Source organism: Mixophyes fleayi, chromosome 4, assembly GCF_038048845.1.
Source record: "Mixophyes fleayi isolate aMixFle1 chromosome 4, aMixFle1.hap1, whole genome shotgun sequence".
Taxonomy (NCBI): Eukaryota; Metazoa; Chordata; class Amphibia; order Anura; family Limnodynastidae; genus Mixophyes; species Mixophyes fleayi.
In genome coordinates, this window is record NC_134405.1 from 45,458,420 (window position 1) to 45,473,649 (window position 15,230).

The 15,230-nt window shown below is 38.6% G+C and overlaps 13 non-coding genes across 13 annotated transcripts; all 13 read left to right on the top strand.

Annotated features, from left to right (window-relative positions):
* The first annotated feature begins 1,157 nt into the window (after positions 1 to 1,157).
* On the top strand, positions 1,158 to 1,230 carry TRNAM-CAU (transfer RNA methionine (anticodon CAU)). Its single transcript has one exon. It is a non-coding gene; the product is annotated as a tRNA-Met (tRNA).
* Positions 1,231 to 2,265: 1,035 nt separating this feature from the next.
* TRNAM-CAU (transfer RNA methionine (anticodon CAU)) lies at positions 2,266 to 2,338 on the top strand. The gene has a single exon. It is a non-coding gene; the product is annotated as a tRNA-Met (tRNA).
* A 1,035-nt stretch (positions 2,339 to 3,373) lies between these two features.
* TRNAT-CGU (transfer RNA threonine (anticodon CGU)) lies at positions 3,374 to 3,446 on the top strand. The gene has a single exon. It is a non-coding gene; the product is annotated as a tRNA-Thr (tRNA).
* Positions 3,447 to 4,481: 1,035 nt separating this feature from the next.
* Positions 4,482 to 4,554, top strand: TRNAM-CAU (transfer RNA methionine (anticodon CAU)). Its single transcript has one exon. It is a non-coding gene; the product is annotated as a tRNA-Met (tRNA).
* A 1,035-nt stretch (positions 4,555 to 5,589) lies between these two features.
* TRNAM-CAU (transfer RNA methionine (anticodon CAU)) lies at positions 5,590 to 5,662 on the top strand. The gene has a single exon. It is a non-coding gene; the product is annotated as a tRNA-Met (tRNA).
* Positions 5,663 to 6,692: 1,030 nt separating this feature from the next.
* On the top strand, positions 6,693 to 6,765 carry TRNAM-CAU (transfer RNA methionine (anticodon CAU)). The gene has a single exon. It is a non-coding gene; the product is annotated as a tRNA-Met (tRNA).
* A 1,035-nt stretch (positions 6,766 to 7,800) lies between these two features.
* On the top strand, positions 7,801 to 7,873 carry TRNAM-CAU (transfer RNA methionine (anticodon CAU)). The gene has a single exon. It is a non-coding gene; the product is annotated as a tRNA-Met (tRNA).
* Positions 7,874 to 8,908: 1,035 nt separating this feature from the next.
* TRNAM-CAU (transfer RNA methionine (anticodon CAU)) lies at positions 8,909 to 8,981 on the top strand. Its single transcript has one exon. It is a non-coding gene; the product is annotated as a tRNA-Met (tRNA).
* A 1,030-nt stretch (positions 8,982 to 10,011) lies between these two features.
* TRNAM-CAU (transfer RNA methionine (anticodon CAU)) lies at positions 10,012 to 10,084 on the top strand. The gene has a single exon. It is a non-coding gene; the product is annotated as a tRNA-Met (tRNA).
* Positions 10,085 to 11,119: 1,035 nt separating this feature from the next.
* On the top strand, positions 11,120 to 11,192 carry TRNAT-CGU (transfer RNA threonine (anticodon CGU)). The gene has a single exon. It is a non-coding gene; the product is annotated as a tRNA-Thr (tRNA).
* Positions 11,193 to 12,227: 1,035 nt separating this feature from the next.
* On the top strand, positions 12,228 to 12,300 carry TRNAM-CAU (transfer RNA methionine (anticodon CAU)). The gene has a single exon. It is a non-coding gene; the product is annotated as a tRNA-Met (tRNA).
* A 1,035-nt stretch (positions 12,301 to 13,335) lies between these two features.
* On the top strand, positions 13,336 to 13,408 carry TRNAM-CAU (transfer RNA methionine (anticodon CAU)). Its single transcript has one exon. It is a non-coding gene; the product is annotated as a tRNA-Met (tRNA).
* Positions 13,409 to 14,443: 1,035 nt separating this feature from the next.
* TRNAM-CAU (transfer RNA methionine (anticodon CAU)) lies at positions 14,444 to 14,516 on the top strand. Its single transcript has one exon. It is a non-coding gene; the product is annotated as a tRNA-Met (tRNA).
* The last annotated feature ends 714 nt before the right edge of the window (positions 14,517 to 15,230 follow it).

Below are 15,230 nucleotides of genomic sequence, written 5' to 3' on the forward strand. Positions count from 1 at the left end.
CTTTTCAGTCTGAGAGTCAATCTGGTGTCTCAGAAAGTTGACAGATTTGGAAATGTCTCCGACTGTTGAAGTTCTTTAGACTAAAAAAATGGGGATGCTGTCAAATCCCTGGTCAGATGTGAAACTAATTTAGGAAGAAGGGGAACATAAAGCATTTTCCATTGTCTTCTTTCAGATTGTTGTCCTCAGAGCAGTGCTTTTCAGTCTGAGAGTCAATCTGGTGTCTCAGAAAGTTGACAGATTTGGAAATGTCTCCGACTGTTGAAGTTCTTTAGACTAAAAAAATGGGGATGCTGTCAAATCCCTGGTCAGATGTGAAACTAATTTACGAAGAAGGGGAACATAAAGCATTTTCCATTGTCTTCTTTCAGATTGTTGTCCTCAGAGCAGTGCTTTTCAGTCTGAGAGTTAATCTGGTGTCTCAGAAAGTTGACAGACCATCCAGAAATGTTACCTATCAAGATTGAAGGATTATTCTGTTTACAGCAGGAAATAAACTATGAAACCTTGCATGCTACAGAATGAGTTTAGGCCAACAATAATGGGAAAGGTGCCAAATTAATCATCAAGCTTGCAGCTAATTTTGTAAAATAGAGAGCATAAGGCATTTCCATTGTCTTGTTCATGATTATTGACCTCAGAGTGCAGAATTGCAACCTGAGAACCAGAATTTATTTTCTCAGACAGTTGCTAGAACATAGAGAAATGTAGCCTCTCTTGACTTCATATACCATTGCCATCTGAGAACCACAATTCCATTTCTCACCCAGTTGAAAGAACATCCGGTACTGTTAGCAGTCTTAAATTCTGACTGACAATAGAGGTGTTGGAATTATCAAAGCATTTGACATTTTCAAAAAAGAATTTAAGGAAAAGGGGAGCGTTTGTGCAAGAAGGAAGAAAGCACCTAGGTGCAAATATCAACACATTTTCTTAAGTTTTTTACTTCTGTCTCTAAAGTTGACTGTTTATTTATTGAAATAGCGGGAATCAGACGCGGTTTGCCTGGGTGAAAACTAAGAATCCTTATCGCTACACCATATGAAAACACCTTGAGACAACCTTTCAATGTTTGAAATAGTGACAAAATAAAATTTCTGGAATCCATTGCATAATCGTTAATTTACCACCTTGTCAACAGAAAACGCCAACCAGCTGCCTTGTTAGCGCAGTAGGTAGCGCGTCAGTCTCATAATCTGAAGGTCGTGAGTTCGATCCTCACACAGGGCACATTTTGATGTTTGTCTAGAAAGCATTACAGTGTGAGAAGTGCAACTGTGTTTACTGCAAAGTTGACAGAAGATGGGGAAATTGGACCGTCAGGATGAGAGGAGTTTTCTCTTTCTAGATTTGGAAATGTCTCCGACTGTTGAAGTTCTTTAGACTTAAAAAATGGGGATGCTGTCAAATCCCTGGTCAGATGTGAAACTAATTTACGAAGAAGGGGAACATAAAGCATTTTCCATTGTCTTCTTTCAGATTGTTGTCCTCAGAGCAGTGCTTTTCAGTCTGAGAGTAAATCTGGTGTCTCAGAAAGTTGACAGACCATCCAGAAATGTTACCTATCAAGATTGAAGGATTATTCTGTTTACAGCAGGAAATAAACTATGAAACCTTGCATGCTACAGAATGAGTTTAGGCCAACAATAATGGGAAAGGTGCCAAATTAATCATCAAGCTTGCAGCTAATTTTGTAAAATAGAGAGCATAAGGCATTTCCATTGTCTTGTTCATGATTATTGACCTCAGAGTGCAGAATTGCAACCTGAGAACCAGAATTTCTTTTCTCAGACAGTTGCTAGAACATAGAGAAATGTAGCCTCTCTTGACTTCATATACCATTGCCATCTGAGAACCACAATTCCATTTCTCACCCAGTTGAAAGAACATCCGGTACTGTTAGCAGTCTTGAATTCTGACTGACAATAGAGGTGTTGGAATTATCAAAGCATTTGACATTTTCAAAAAAGAATTTAAGGAAAAGGGGAGCGTTTGTGCAAGAAGGAAGAAAGCACCTAGGTGCAAATATCAACACATTTTCTTAAGTTTTTAACTTCTGTCTCTAAAGTTGACTGTTTATTTATTGAAATAGCGGGAATCAGACGCGGTTTGCCTGGGTGAAAACTAAGAATCCTTATCGCTACACCATATGAAAACACCTTGAGACAACCTTTCAATGTTTGAAATAGTGACAAAATAAAATTTCTGGAATCCATTGCATAATCGTTAATTTACCACCTTGTCAACGGAAAATGCCAACCAACTGCCTTGTTAGCGCAGTAGGTAGCGCGTCAGTCTCATAATCTGAAGGTCGTGAGTTCGATCCTCACACAGGGCACATTTTGATGTTTGTCTAGAAAGCATTACAGTCTGAGAAGTGCAACTGTGTTTACTGCAAAGTTGACAGAAGATAGGGAAATTGGACCGTCAGGATGAGAGGAGTTTTCTCTTTCTAGATTTGGAAATGTCTCCGACTGTTGAAGTTCTTTAGACTTAAAAAATGGGGATGCTGTCAAATCCCTGGTCAGATGTGAAACTAATTTACGAAGAAGGGGAACATAAAGCATTTTCCATTGTCTTCTTTCAGATTGTTGTCCTCAGAGCAGTGCTTTTCAGTCTGAGAGTCAATCTGGTGTCTCAGAAAGTTGACAGACCATCCAGAAATGTTACCTATCAAGATTGAAGGATTATTCTGTTTACAGCAGGAAATAAACTATGAAACCTTGCATGCTACAGAATGAGTTTAGGCCAACAATAATGGGAAAGGTGCCAAATTAATCATCAAGCTTGCAGCTAATTTTGTAAAATAGAGAGCATAAGGCATTTCCATTGTCTTGTTCATGATTATTGACCTCAGAGTGCAGAATTGCAACCTGAGAACCAGAATTTATTTTCTCAGACAGTTGCTAGAACATAGAGAAATGTAGCCTCTCTTGACTTCATATACCATTGCCATCTAAGAACCACAATTCCATTTCTCACCCAGTTGAAAGAACATCCGGTACTGTTAGCAGTCTTGAATTCTGACTGACAATAGAGGTGTTGGAATTATCAAAGCATTTGACATTTTCAAAAAAGAATTTAAGGAAAAGGGGAGCGTTTGTGCAAGAAGGAAGAAAGCACCTAGGTGCAAATATCAACACATTTTCTTAAGTTTTTTACTTCTGTCTCTAAAGTTGACTGTTTATTTATTGAAATAGCGGGAATCAGACGCGGTTTGCCTGGGTGAAAACTAAGAATCCTTATCGCTACACCATATGAAAACACCTTGAGACAACCTTTCAATGTTTGAAATAGTGACAAAATAAAATTTCTGGAATCCATTGCATAATCATTAATTTACCACCTTGTCAACGGAAAACGCCAACCAGCTGCTTTGTTAGCGCAGTAGGTAGCGCGTCAGTCTCGTAATCTGAAGGTCGTGAGTTCGATCCTCACACAGGGCACATTTTGATGTTTGTCTAGAAAGCATTACAGTGTGAGAAGTGCAACTGTGTTTACTGCAAAGTTGACAGAAGATGGGGAAATTGGACCGTCAGGATGAGAGGAGTTTTCTCTTTCTAGATTTGGAAATGTCTCCGACTGTTGAAGTTCTTTAGACTAAAAAAATGGGGATGCTGTCAAATCCCTGGTCAGATGTGAAACTAATTTATGAAGAAGGGGAACATAAAGCATTTTCCATTGTCTTCTTTCAGATTGTTGTCCTCAGAGCAGTGCTTTTCAGTCTGAGAGTTAATCTGGTGTCTCAGAAAGTTGACAGACCATCCAGAAATGTTACCTATCAAGATTGAAGGATTATTCTGTTTACAGCAGGAAATAAACTATGAAACCTTGCATGCTACAGAATGAGTTTAGGCCAACAATAATGGGAAAGGTGCCAAATTAATCATCAAGCTTGCAGCTAATTTTGTAAAATAGAGAGCATAAGGCATTTCCATTGTCTTGTTCATGAGTATTGACCTCAGAGTGCAGAATTGCAACCTGAGAACCAGAATTTCTTTTCTCAGACAGTTGCTAGAACATAGAGAAATGTAGCCTCTCTTGACTTCATATACCATTGCCATCTGAGAACCACAATTCCATTTCTCACCCAGTTGAAAGAACATCCGGTACTGTTAGCAGTCTTGAATTCTGACTGACAATAGAGGTGTTGGAATTATCAAAGCATTTGACATTTTCAAAAAAGAATTTAAGGAAAAGGGGAGCGTTTGTGCAAGAAGGAAGAAAGCACCTAGGTGCAAATATCAACACATTTTCTTAAGTTTTTTACTTCTGTCTCTAAAGTTGACTGTTTATTTATTGAAATAGCGGGAATCAGACGCGGTTTGCCTGGGTGAAAACTAAGAATCCTTATCGCTACACCATATGAAAACACCTTGAGACAACCTTTCAATGTTTGAAATAGTGACAAAATAAAATTTCTGGAATCCATTGCATAATCGTTAATTTACCACCTTGTCAAAGGAAAATGCCAACCAACTGCCTTGTTAGCGCAGTAGGTAGCGCGTCAGTCTCATAATCTGAAGGTCGTGAGTTCGATCCTCACACAGGGCACATTTTGATGTTTGTCTAGAAAGCATTACAGTGTGAGAAGTGCAACTGTGTTTACTGCAAAGTTGACAGAAGATGGGGAAATTGGACCGTCAGGATGAGAGGAGTTTTCTCTTTCTAGATTTGGAAATGTCTCCGACTGTTGAAGTTCTTTAGACTTAAAAAATGGGGATGCTGTCAAATCCCTGGTCAGATGTGAAACTAATTTACGAAGAAGGGGAACATAAAGCATTTTCCATTGTCTTCTTTCAGATTGTTGTCCTCAGAGCAGTGCTTTTCAGTCTGAGAGTCAATCTGGTGTCTCAGAAAGTTGACAGACCATCCAGAAATGTTACCTATCAAGATTGAAGGATTATTCTGTTTACAGCAGGAAATAAACTATGAAACCTTGCATGCTACAGAATGAGTTTAGGCCAACAATAATGGGAAAGGTGCCAAATTAATCATCAAGCTTGCAGCTAATTTTGTAAAATAGAGAGCATAAGGCATTTCCATTGTCTTGTTCATGATTATTGACCTCAGAGTGCAGAATTGCAACCTGAGAACCAGAATTTCTTTACTCAGACAGTTGCTAGAACATAGAGAAATGTAGCCTCTCTTGACTTCATATACCATTGCCATCTGAGAACCACAATTCCATTTCTCACCCAGTTGAAAGAACATCCGGTACTGTTAGCAGTCTTGAATTCTGACTGACAATAGAGGTGTTGGAATTATCAAAGCATTTGACATTTTCAAAAAAGAATTTAAGGAAAAGGGGAGCGTTTGTGCAAGAAGGAAGAAAGCACCTAGGTGCAAATATCAACACATTTTCTTAAGTTTTTTACTTCTGTCTCTAAAGTTGACTGTTTATTTATTGAAATAGCGGGAATCAGACGCGGTTTGCCTGGGTGAAAACTAAGAATCCTTATCGCTACACCATATGAAAACACCTTGAGACAACCTTTCAATGTTTGAAATAGTGACAAAATAAAATTTCTGGAATCCATTGCATAATCGTTAATTTACCACCTTGTCAAAGGAAAACGCCAACCAACTGCCTTGTTAGCGCAGTAGGTAGCGCGTCAGTCTCATAATCTGAAGGTTGTGAGTTCGATCCTCACACAGGGCACATTTTGATGTTTGTCTAGAAAGCATTACAGTGTGAGAAATGCAACTGTGTTTACTGCAAAGTTGACAGAAGATGGGGAAATTGGACCGTCAGGATGAGAGGAGTTTTCTCTTTCTAAATTTGGAAATGTCTCCGACTGTTGAAGTTCTTTAGACTAAAAAAATGGGGATGCTGTCAAATCCCTGGTCAGATGTGAAACTAATTTAGGAAGAAGGGGAACATAAAGCATTTTCCATTGTCTTCTTTCAGATTGTTGTCCTCAGAGCAGTGCTTTTCAGTCTGAGAGTCAATCTGGTGTCTCAGAAAGTTGACAGACCATCCAGAAATGTTACCTATCAAGATTGAAGGATTATTCTGTTTACAGCAGGAAATAAACTATGAAACCTTGCATGCTACAGAATGAGTTTAGGCCAACAATAATGGGAAAGGTGCCAAATTAATCATCAAGCTTGCAGCTAATTTTGTAAAATAGAGAGCATAAGGCATTTCCATTGTCTTGTTCATGATTATTGACCTCAGAGTGCAGAATTGCAACCTGAGAACCAGAATTTCTTTTCTCAGACAGTTGCTAGAACATAGAGAAATGTAGCCTCTCTTGACTTCATATACCATTGCTATCTGAGAACCACAATTCCATTTCTCACCCAGTTGAAAGAACATCCGGTACTGTTAGCAGTCTTGAATTCTGACTGGCAATAGAGGTGTTGGAATTATCAAAGCATTTGACATTTTCAAAAAAGAATTTAAGGAAAAGGGGAGCGTTTGTGCAAGAAGGAAGAAAGCACCTAGGTGCAAATATCAACACATTAAGTTTTTTACTTCTGTCTCTAAAGTTGACTGTTTATTTATTGAAATAGCGGGAATCAGACGCGGTTTGCCTGGGTAAAAACTAAGAATCCTTATCGCTACACCATATGAAAACACCTTGAGACAACCTTTCAATGTTTGAAATAGTGACAAAATAAAATTTCTGGAATCCATTGCATAATCGTTAATTTACCACCTAGTCAACGGAAAACGCCAACCAACTGCCTTGTTAGCGCAGTAGGTAGCGCGTCAGTCTCATAATCTGAAGGTCGTGAGTTCGATCCTCACACAGGGCACATTTTGATGTTTGTCTAGAAAGCATTACAGTCTGAGAAATGCAACTGTGTTTACTGCAAAGTTGACAGAAGATGGGGAAATTGGACCGTCAGGATGAGAGGAGTTTTCTCTTTCTAGATTTGGAAATGTCTCCGACTGTTGAAGTTCTTTAGACTAAAAAAATGGGGATGCTGTCAAATCCCTGGTCAGATGTGAAACTAATTTACGAAGAAGGGGAACATAAAGCATTTTCCATTGTCTTGTTTCAGATTGTTGTCCTCAGAGCAGTGCTTTTCAGTCTGACAGTCAATCTGGTGTCTCAGAAAGTTGACAGACCATCCAGAAATGTTACCTATCAAGATTGAAGGATTATTCTGTTTACAGCAGGAAATAAACTATGAAACCTTGCATGCTACAGAATGAGTTTAGGCCAACAATAATGGGAAAGGTGCCAAATTAATCATCAAGCTTGCAGCTAATTTTGTAAAATAGAGAGCATAAGGCATTTCCATTGTCTTGTTCATGATTATTGACCTCAGAGTGCAGAATTGCAACCTGAGAACCAGAATTTATTTTCTCAGACAGTTGCTAGAACATAGAGAAATGTAGCCTCTCTTGACTTCATATACCATTGCCATCTGAGAACCACAATTCCATTTCTCACCCAGTTGAAAGAACATCCGGTACTGTTAGCAGTCTTGAATTCTGACTGACAATAGAGGTGTTGGAATTATCAAAGCATTTGACATTTTCAAAAAAGAATTTAAGGAAAAGGGGAGCGTTTGTGCAAGAAGGAAGAAAGCACCTAGGTGGAAATATCAACACATTTTCTTAAGTTTTTAACTTCTGTCTCTAAAGTTGACTGTTTATTTATTGAAATAGCGGGAATCAGACGCGGTTTGCCTGGGTGAAAACTAAGAATCCTTATCGCTACACCATATGAAAACACCTTGAGACAACCTTTCAATGTTTGAAATAGTGACAAAATAAAATTTCTGGAATCCATTGCATAATCGTTAATTTACCACCTTGTCAACAGAAAACGCCAACCAACTGCCTTGTTAGCGCAGTAGGTAGCGTGTCAGTCTCATAATCTGAAGGTCGTGAGTTCGATCCTCACACAGGGCACATTTTGATGTTTGTCTAGAAAGCATTACAGTCTGAGAAATGCAACTGTGTTTACTGCAAAGTTGACAGAAGATGGGGAAATTGGACCGTCAGGATGAGAGGAGTTTTCTCTTTCTAGATTTGGAAATGTCTCCGACTGTTGAAGTTCTTTAGACTAAAAAAATGGGGATGCTGTCAAATCCCTGGTCAGATGTGAAACTAATTTACGAAGAAGGGGAACATAAAGCATTTTCCATTGTCTTCTTTCAGATTGTTGTCCTCAGAGCAGTGCTTTTCAGTCTGACAGTCAATCTGGTGTCTCAGAAAGTTGACAGACCATCCAGAAATGTTACCTATCAAGATTGAAGGATTATTCTGTTTACAGCAGGAAATAAACTATGAAACCTTGCATGCTACAGAATGAGTTTAGGCCAACAATAATGGGAAAGGTGCCAAATTAATCATCAAGCTTGCAGCTAATTTTGTAAAATAGAGAGCATAAGGCATTTCCATTGTCTTGTTCATGATTATTGACCTCAGAGTGCAGAATTGCAACCTGAGAACCAGAATTTCTTTACTCAGACAGTTGCTAGAACATAGAGAAATGTAGCCTCTCTTGACTTCATATACCATTGCCATCTGAGAACCACAATTCAATTTCTCACCCAGTTGAAAGAACATCCGGTATTGTTAGCAGTCTTGAATTCTGACTGACAATAGAGGTGTTGGAATTGTCAAATCATTTGACATTTTCAAAAAAGAATTTAAGGAAAAGGGGAGCGTTTGTGCAAGAAGGAAGAAAGCACCTAGGTGCAAATATCAACACATTTTCTTAAGTTTTTTACTTCTGTCTCTAAAGTTGACTGTTTATTTATTGAAATAGCGGGAATCAGACGCGGTTTGCCTGGGTGAAAACTAAGAATCCTTATCGCTACACCATATGAAAACACCTTGAGACAACCTTTCAATGTTTGAAATAGTGACAAAATAAAATTTCTGGAATCCATTGCATAATCGTTAATTTACCACCTTGTCAAAGGAAAACGCCAACCAACTGCCTTGTTAGCGCAGTAGGTAGCGCGTCAGTCTCATAATCTGAAGGTTGTGAGTTCGATCCTCACACAGGGCACATTTTGATGTTTGTCTAGAAAGCATTACAGTGTGAGAAATGCAACTGTGTTTACTGCAAAGTTGACAGAAGATGGGGAAATTGGACCGTCAGGATGAGAGGAGTTTTCTCTTTCTAAATTTGGAAATGTCTCCGACTGTTGAAGTTCTTTAGACTAAAAAAATGGGGATGCTGTCAAATCCCTGGTCAGATGTGAAACTAATTTAGGAAGAAGGGGAACATAAAGCATTTTCCATTGTCTTCTTTCAGATTGTTGTCCTCAGAGCAGTGCTTTTCAGTCTGAGAGTCAATCTGGTGTCTCAGAAAGTTGACAGACCATCCAGAAATGTTACCTATCAAGATTGAAGGATTATTCTGTTTACAGCAGGAAATAAACTATGAAACCTTGCATGCTACAGAATGAGTTTAGGCCAACAATAATGGGAAAGGTGCCAAATTAATCATCAAGCTTGCAGCTAATTTTGTAAAATAGAGAGCATAAGGCATTTCCATTGTCTTGTTCATGATTATTGACCTCAGAGTGCAGAATTGCAACCTGAGAACCAGAATTTCTTTTCTCAGACAGTTGCTAGAACATAGAGAAATGTAGCCTCTCTTGACTTCATATACCATTGCTATCTGAGAACCACAATTCCATTTCTCACCCAGTTGAAAGAACATCCGGTACTGTTAGCAGTCTTGAATTCTGACTGGCAATAGAGGTGTTGGAATTATCAAAGCATTTGACATTTTCAAAAAAGAATTTAAGGAAAAGGGGAGCGTTTGTGCAAGAAGGAAGAAAGCACCTAGGTGCAAATATCAACACATTAAGTTTTTTACTTCTGTCTCTAAAGTTGACTGTTTATTTATTGAAATAGCGGGAATCAGACGCGGTTTGCCTGGGTAAAAACTAAGAATCCTTATCGCTACACCATATGAAAACACCTTGAGACAACTTTTCAATGTTTGAAATAGTGACAAAATAAAATTTCTGGAATCCATTGCATAATCGTTAATTTACCACCTAGTCAACAGAAAACGCCAACCAACTGCCTTGTTAGCGCAGTAGGTAGCGCGTCAGTCTCATAATCTGAAGGTCGTGAGTTCGATCCTCACACAGGGCACATTTTGATGTTTGTCTAGAAAGCATTACAGTCTGAGAAATGCAACTGTGTTTACTGCAAAGTTGACAGAAGATGGGGAAATTGGACCGTCAGGATGAGAGGAGTTTTCTCTTTCTAGATTTGGAAATGTCTCCGACTGTTGAAGTTCTTTAGACTAAAAAAATGGGGATGCTGTCAAATCCCTGGTCAGATGTGAAACTAATTTACGAAGAAGGGGAACATAAAGCATTTTCCATTGTCTTCTTTCAGATTGTTGTCCTCAGAGCAGTGCTTTTCAGTCTGACAGTCAATCTGGTGTCTCAGAAAGTTGACAGACCATCCAGAAATGTTACCTATCAAGATTGAAGGATTATTCTGTTTACAGCAGGAAATAAACTATGAAACCTTGCATGCTACAGAATGAGTTTAGGCCAACAATAATGGGAAAGGTGCCAAATTAATCATCAAGCTTGCAGCTAATTTTGTAAAATAGAGAGCATAAGGCATTTCCATTGTCTTGTTCATGATTATTGACCTCAGAGTGCAGAATTGCAACCTGAGAACCAGAATTTATTTTCTCAGACAGTTGCTAGAACATAGAGAAATGTAGCCTCTCTTGACTTCATATACCATTGCCATCTGAGAACCACAATTCCATTTCTCACCCAGTTGAAAGAACATCCGGTACTGTTAGCAGTCTTGAATTCTGACTGACAATAGAGGTGTTGGAATTATCAAAGCATTTGACATTTTCAAAAAAGAATTTAAGGAAAAGGGGAGCGTTTGTGCAAGAAGGAAGAAAGCACCTAGGTGGAAATATCAACACATTTTCTTAAGTTTTTAACTTCTGTCTCTAAAGTTGACTGTTTATTTATTGAAATAGCGGGAATCAGACGCGGTTTGCCTGGGTGAAAACTAAGAATCCTTATCGCTACACCATATGAAAACACCTTGAGACAACCTTTCAATGTTTGAAATAGTGACAAAATAAAATTTCTGGAATCCATTGCATAATCGTTAATTTACCACCTTGTCAACGGAAAACGCCAACCAACTGCCTTGTTAGCGCAGTAGGTAGCGCGTCAGTCTCGTAATCTGAAGGTCGTGAGTTTGATCCTCACACAGGGCACATTTTGATGTTTGTCTAGAAAGCATTACAGTGTGAGAAGTGCAACTGTGTTTACTGCAAAGTTGACAGAAGATGGGGAAATTGGACCGTCAGGATGAGAGGAGTTTTCTCTTTCTAGATTTGGAAATGTCTCCGACTGTTGAAGTTCTTTAGACTAAAAAAATGGGGATGCTGTCAAATCCCTGGTCAGATGTGAAACTAATTTATGAAGAAGGGGAACATAAAGCATTTTCCATTGTCTTCTTTCAGATTGTTGTCCTCAGAGCAGTGCTTTTCAGTCTGAGAGTCAATCTGGTGTCTCAGAAAGTTGACAGACCATCCAGAAATGTTACCTATCAAGATTGAAGGATTATTCTGTTTACAGCAGGAAATAAACTATGAAACCTTGCATGCTACAGAATGAGTTTAGGCCAACAATAATGGGAAAGGTGCCAAATTAATCATCAAGCTTGCAGCTAATTTTGTAAAATAGAGAGCATAAGGCATTTCCATTGTCTTGTTCATGATTATTGACCTCAGAGTGCAGAATTGCAACCTGAGAACCAGAATTTCTTTACTCAGACAGTTGCTAGAACATAGAGAAATGTAGCCTCTCTTGACTTCATATACCATTGCCATCTGAGAACCACAATTCCATTTCTCACCCAGTTGAAAGAACATCCGGTACTGTTAGCAGTCTTGAATTCTGACTGACAATAGAGGTGTTGGAATTATCAAAGCATTTGACATTTTCAAAAAAGAATTTAAGGAAAAGGGGAGCGTTTGTGCAAGAAGGAAGAAAGCACCTAGGTGCAAATATCAACACATTTTCTTAAGTTTTTTACTTCTGTCTCTAAAGTTGACTGTTTATTTATTGAAATAGCAGGAATCAGACGCGGTTTGCCTGGGTGAAAACTAAGAATCCTTATCGCTACACCATATGAAAACACCTTGAGACAACCTTTCAATGTTTGAAATAGTGACAAAATAAAATTTCTGGAATCCATTGCATAATCGTTAATTTACCACCTTGTCAACGGAAAACGCCAACCAACTGCCTTGTTAGCGCAGTAGGTAGCGTGTCAGTCTCATAATCTGAAGGTCGTGAGTTGGATCCTCACACAGGGCACATTTTGATGTTTGTCTAGAAAGCATTACAGTGTGAGAAGTGCAACTGTGTTTACTGCAAAGTTGACAGAAGATGGGGAAATTGGACCGTCAGGATGAGAGGAGTTTTCTCTTTCTAGATTTGGAAATGTCTCCGACTGTTGAAGTTCTTTAGACTAAAAAAATGGGGATGCTGTCAAATCCCTGGTCAGATGTGAAACTAATTTACGAAGAAGGGGAACATAAAGCATTTTCCATTGTCTTCTTTCAGATTGTTGTCCTCAGAGCAGTGCTTTTCAGTCTGAGAGTCAATCTGGTGTCTCAGAAAGTTGACAGACCATCCAGAAATGTTACCTATCAAGATTGAAGGATTATTCTGTTTACAGCAGGAAATAAACTATGAAACCTTGCATGCTACAGAATGAGTTTAGGCCAACAATAATGGGAAAGGTGCCAAATTAATCATCAAGCTTGCAGCTAATTTTGTAAAATAGAGAGCATAAGGCATTTCCATTGTCTTGTTCATGATTATTGACCTCAGAGTGCAGAATTGCAACCTGAGAACCAGAATTTCTTTACTCAGACAGTTGCTAGAACATAGAGAAATGTAGCCTATCTTGACTTCATATACCATTGCCATCTGAGAACCACAATTCCATTTCTCACCCAGTTGAAAGAACATCCGGAACTGTTAGCAGTCTTGAATTCTGACTGACAAAAGAGGTGTTGGAATTGTCAAAGCATTTGACATTTTCAAAAAAGAATTTAAGGAAAAGGGGAGCGTTTGTGCAAGAAGGAAGAAAGCACCTAGGTGCAAATATCAACACATTTTCTTAAGTTTTTTACTTCTGTCTCAAAAGTTGACTGTTTATTTATTGAAATAGCGGGAATCAGACGCGGTTTGCCTGGGTGAAAACTAAGAATCCTTATCGCTACACCATATGAAAACACCTTAAGAAAACCTTTCAATGTTTGAAATAGTGACAAAATTAAATTTCTGGAATCCATTGCATAATCCTTGATTTACCACCTTGTCAACGGAAAACGCCAACCAACTGCCTTGTTAGCGCAGTAGGTAGCGCGTCAGTCTCATAATCTGAAGGTCGTGAGTTGGATCCTCTCACAGGGCACATTTTGATGTTTGTCTAGAAAGCATTACAGTGTGAGAAGTGCAACTGTGTTTACTGCAAAGTTGACAGAAGATGGGGAAATTGGACCGTCAGGATGAGAGGAGTTTTCTCTTTCTAGATTTGGAAATGTCTCCGACTGTTGAAGTTCTTTAGACTAAAAAAATGGGGATGCTGTCAAATCCCTGGTCAGATGTGAAACTAATTTACGAAGAAGGGGAACATAAAGCATTTTCCATTGTCTTCTTTCAGATTGTTGTCCTCAGAGCAGTGCTTTTCAGTCTGAGAGTCAATCTGGTGTCTCAGAAAGTTGACAGACCATCCAGAAATGTTACCTATCAAGATTGAAGGATTATTCCGTTTACAGCAGGAAATAAACTATGAAACCTTGCATGCTACAGAATGAGTTTAGGCCAACAATAATGGGAAAGGTGCCAAATTAATCATCAAGCTTGCAGCTAATTTTGTAAAATAGAGAGCATAAGGCATTTCCATTGTCTTGTTCATGATTATTGACCTCAGAGTGCAGAATTGCAACCTGAGAACCAGAATTTCTTTACTCAGACAGTTGCTAGAACATAGAGAAATGTAGCCTATCTTGACTTCATATACCATTGCCATCTGAGAACCACAATTCCATTTCTCACCCAGTTGAAAGAACATCCGGAACTGTTAGCAGTCTTGAATTCTGACTGACAAAAGAGGTGTTGGAATTGTCAAAGCATTTGACATTTTCAAAAAAGAATTTAAGGAAAAGGGGAGCGTTTGTGTAAGAAGGAATAAAGCACCTAGGTGCAAATATCAACACATTTTCTTAAGTTTTTTACTTCTGTCTCTAAAGTTGACTGTTTATTTATTGAAATAGCGGGAATCAGACGCGGTTTGCCTGGGTGAAAACTAAGAATCCTTATCGCTACACCATATGAAAACACCTTGAGACAACCTTTCAATGTTTGAAATAGTGACAAAATAAAATTTCTGGAATCCATTGCATAATCGTTAATTTACTACCTTGTCAACGGAAAACGCCAACCAACTGCCTTGTTAGCGCAGTAGGTAGCGCGTCAGTCTCATAATCTGAAGGTCGTGAGTTCGATCCTCACACAGGGTACATTTTGATGTTTGTCTAGAAAGCATTACAGTCTGAGAAATGCAACTGTGTTTACTGCAAAGTTGACAGAAGATGGGGAAATTGGACCGTCAGGATGAGAGGAGTTTTCTCTTTCTAGATTTCGAAATGTCTCCGACTGTTGAAGTTCTTTAGACTAAAAAAATGGGGATGCTGTCAAATCCCTGGTCAGATGTGAAACTAATTTACGAAGAAGGGGAACATAAAACATTTTCCATTGTCTTCTTTCAGATTGTTGTCCTCAGAGCAGTGCTTTTCAGTCTGAGAGTCAATCTGGTGTCTCAGAAAGTTGACAGACCATCCAGAAATGTTACCTATCAATATTGAAGGATTATTCTGTTTACAGCAGGAAATAAACTATGAAACATTGCATGCTACAGGATGAGTTTAGGCCAACAATAATGGGAAAGGTGCGAATTTAATCATCAAGCTTGCAGCTAATTTTGTAAAATAGAGAGCATAAGGCATTTCCATTGTCTTGTTCATGATTATTGACCTCAAAGTGCAGAATTGCAACCTGAGAACCAGAATTTCTTTTCTCAGACAGTTGCTAGAACATAGAGAAATGTAGCCTATCTTGACTTCATATACCATTGCCATCTGAGAACCACAATTCCATTTCTCACCCAGTTGAAAGAACATCCGGTACTGTTAGCAGTCTTGAATTCTGACTGACAATAGAGGTGTTGGAATTAT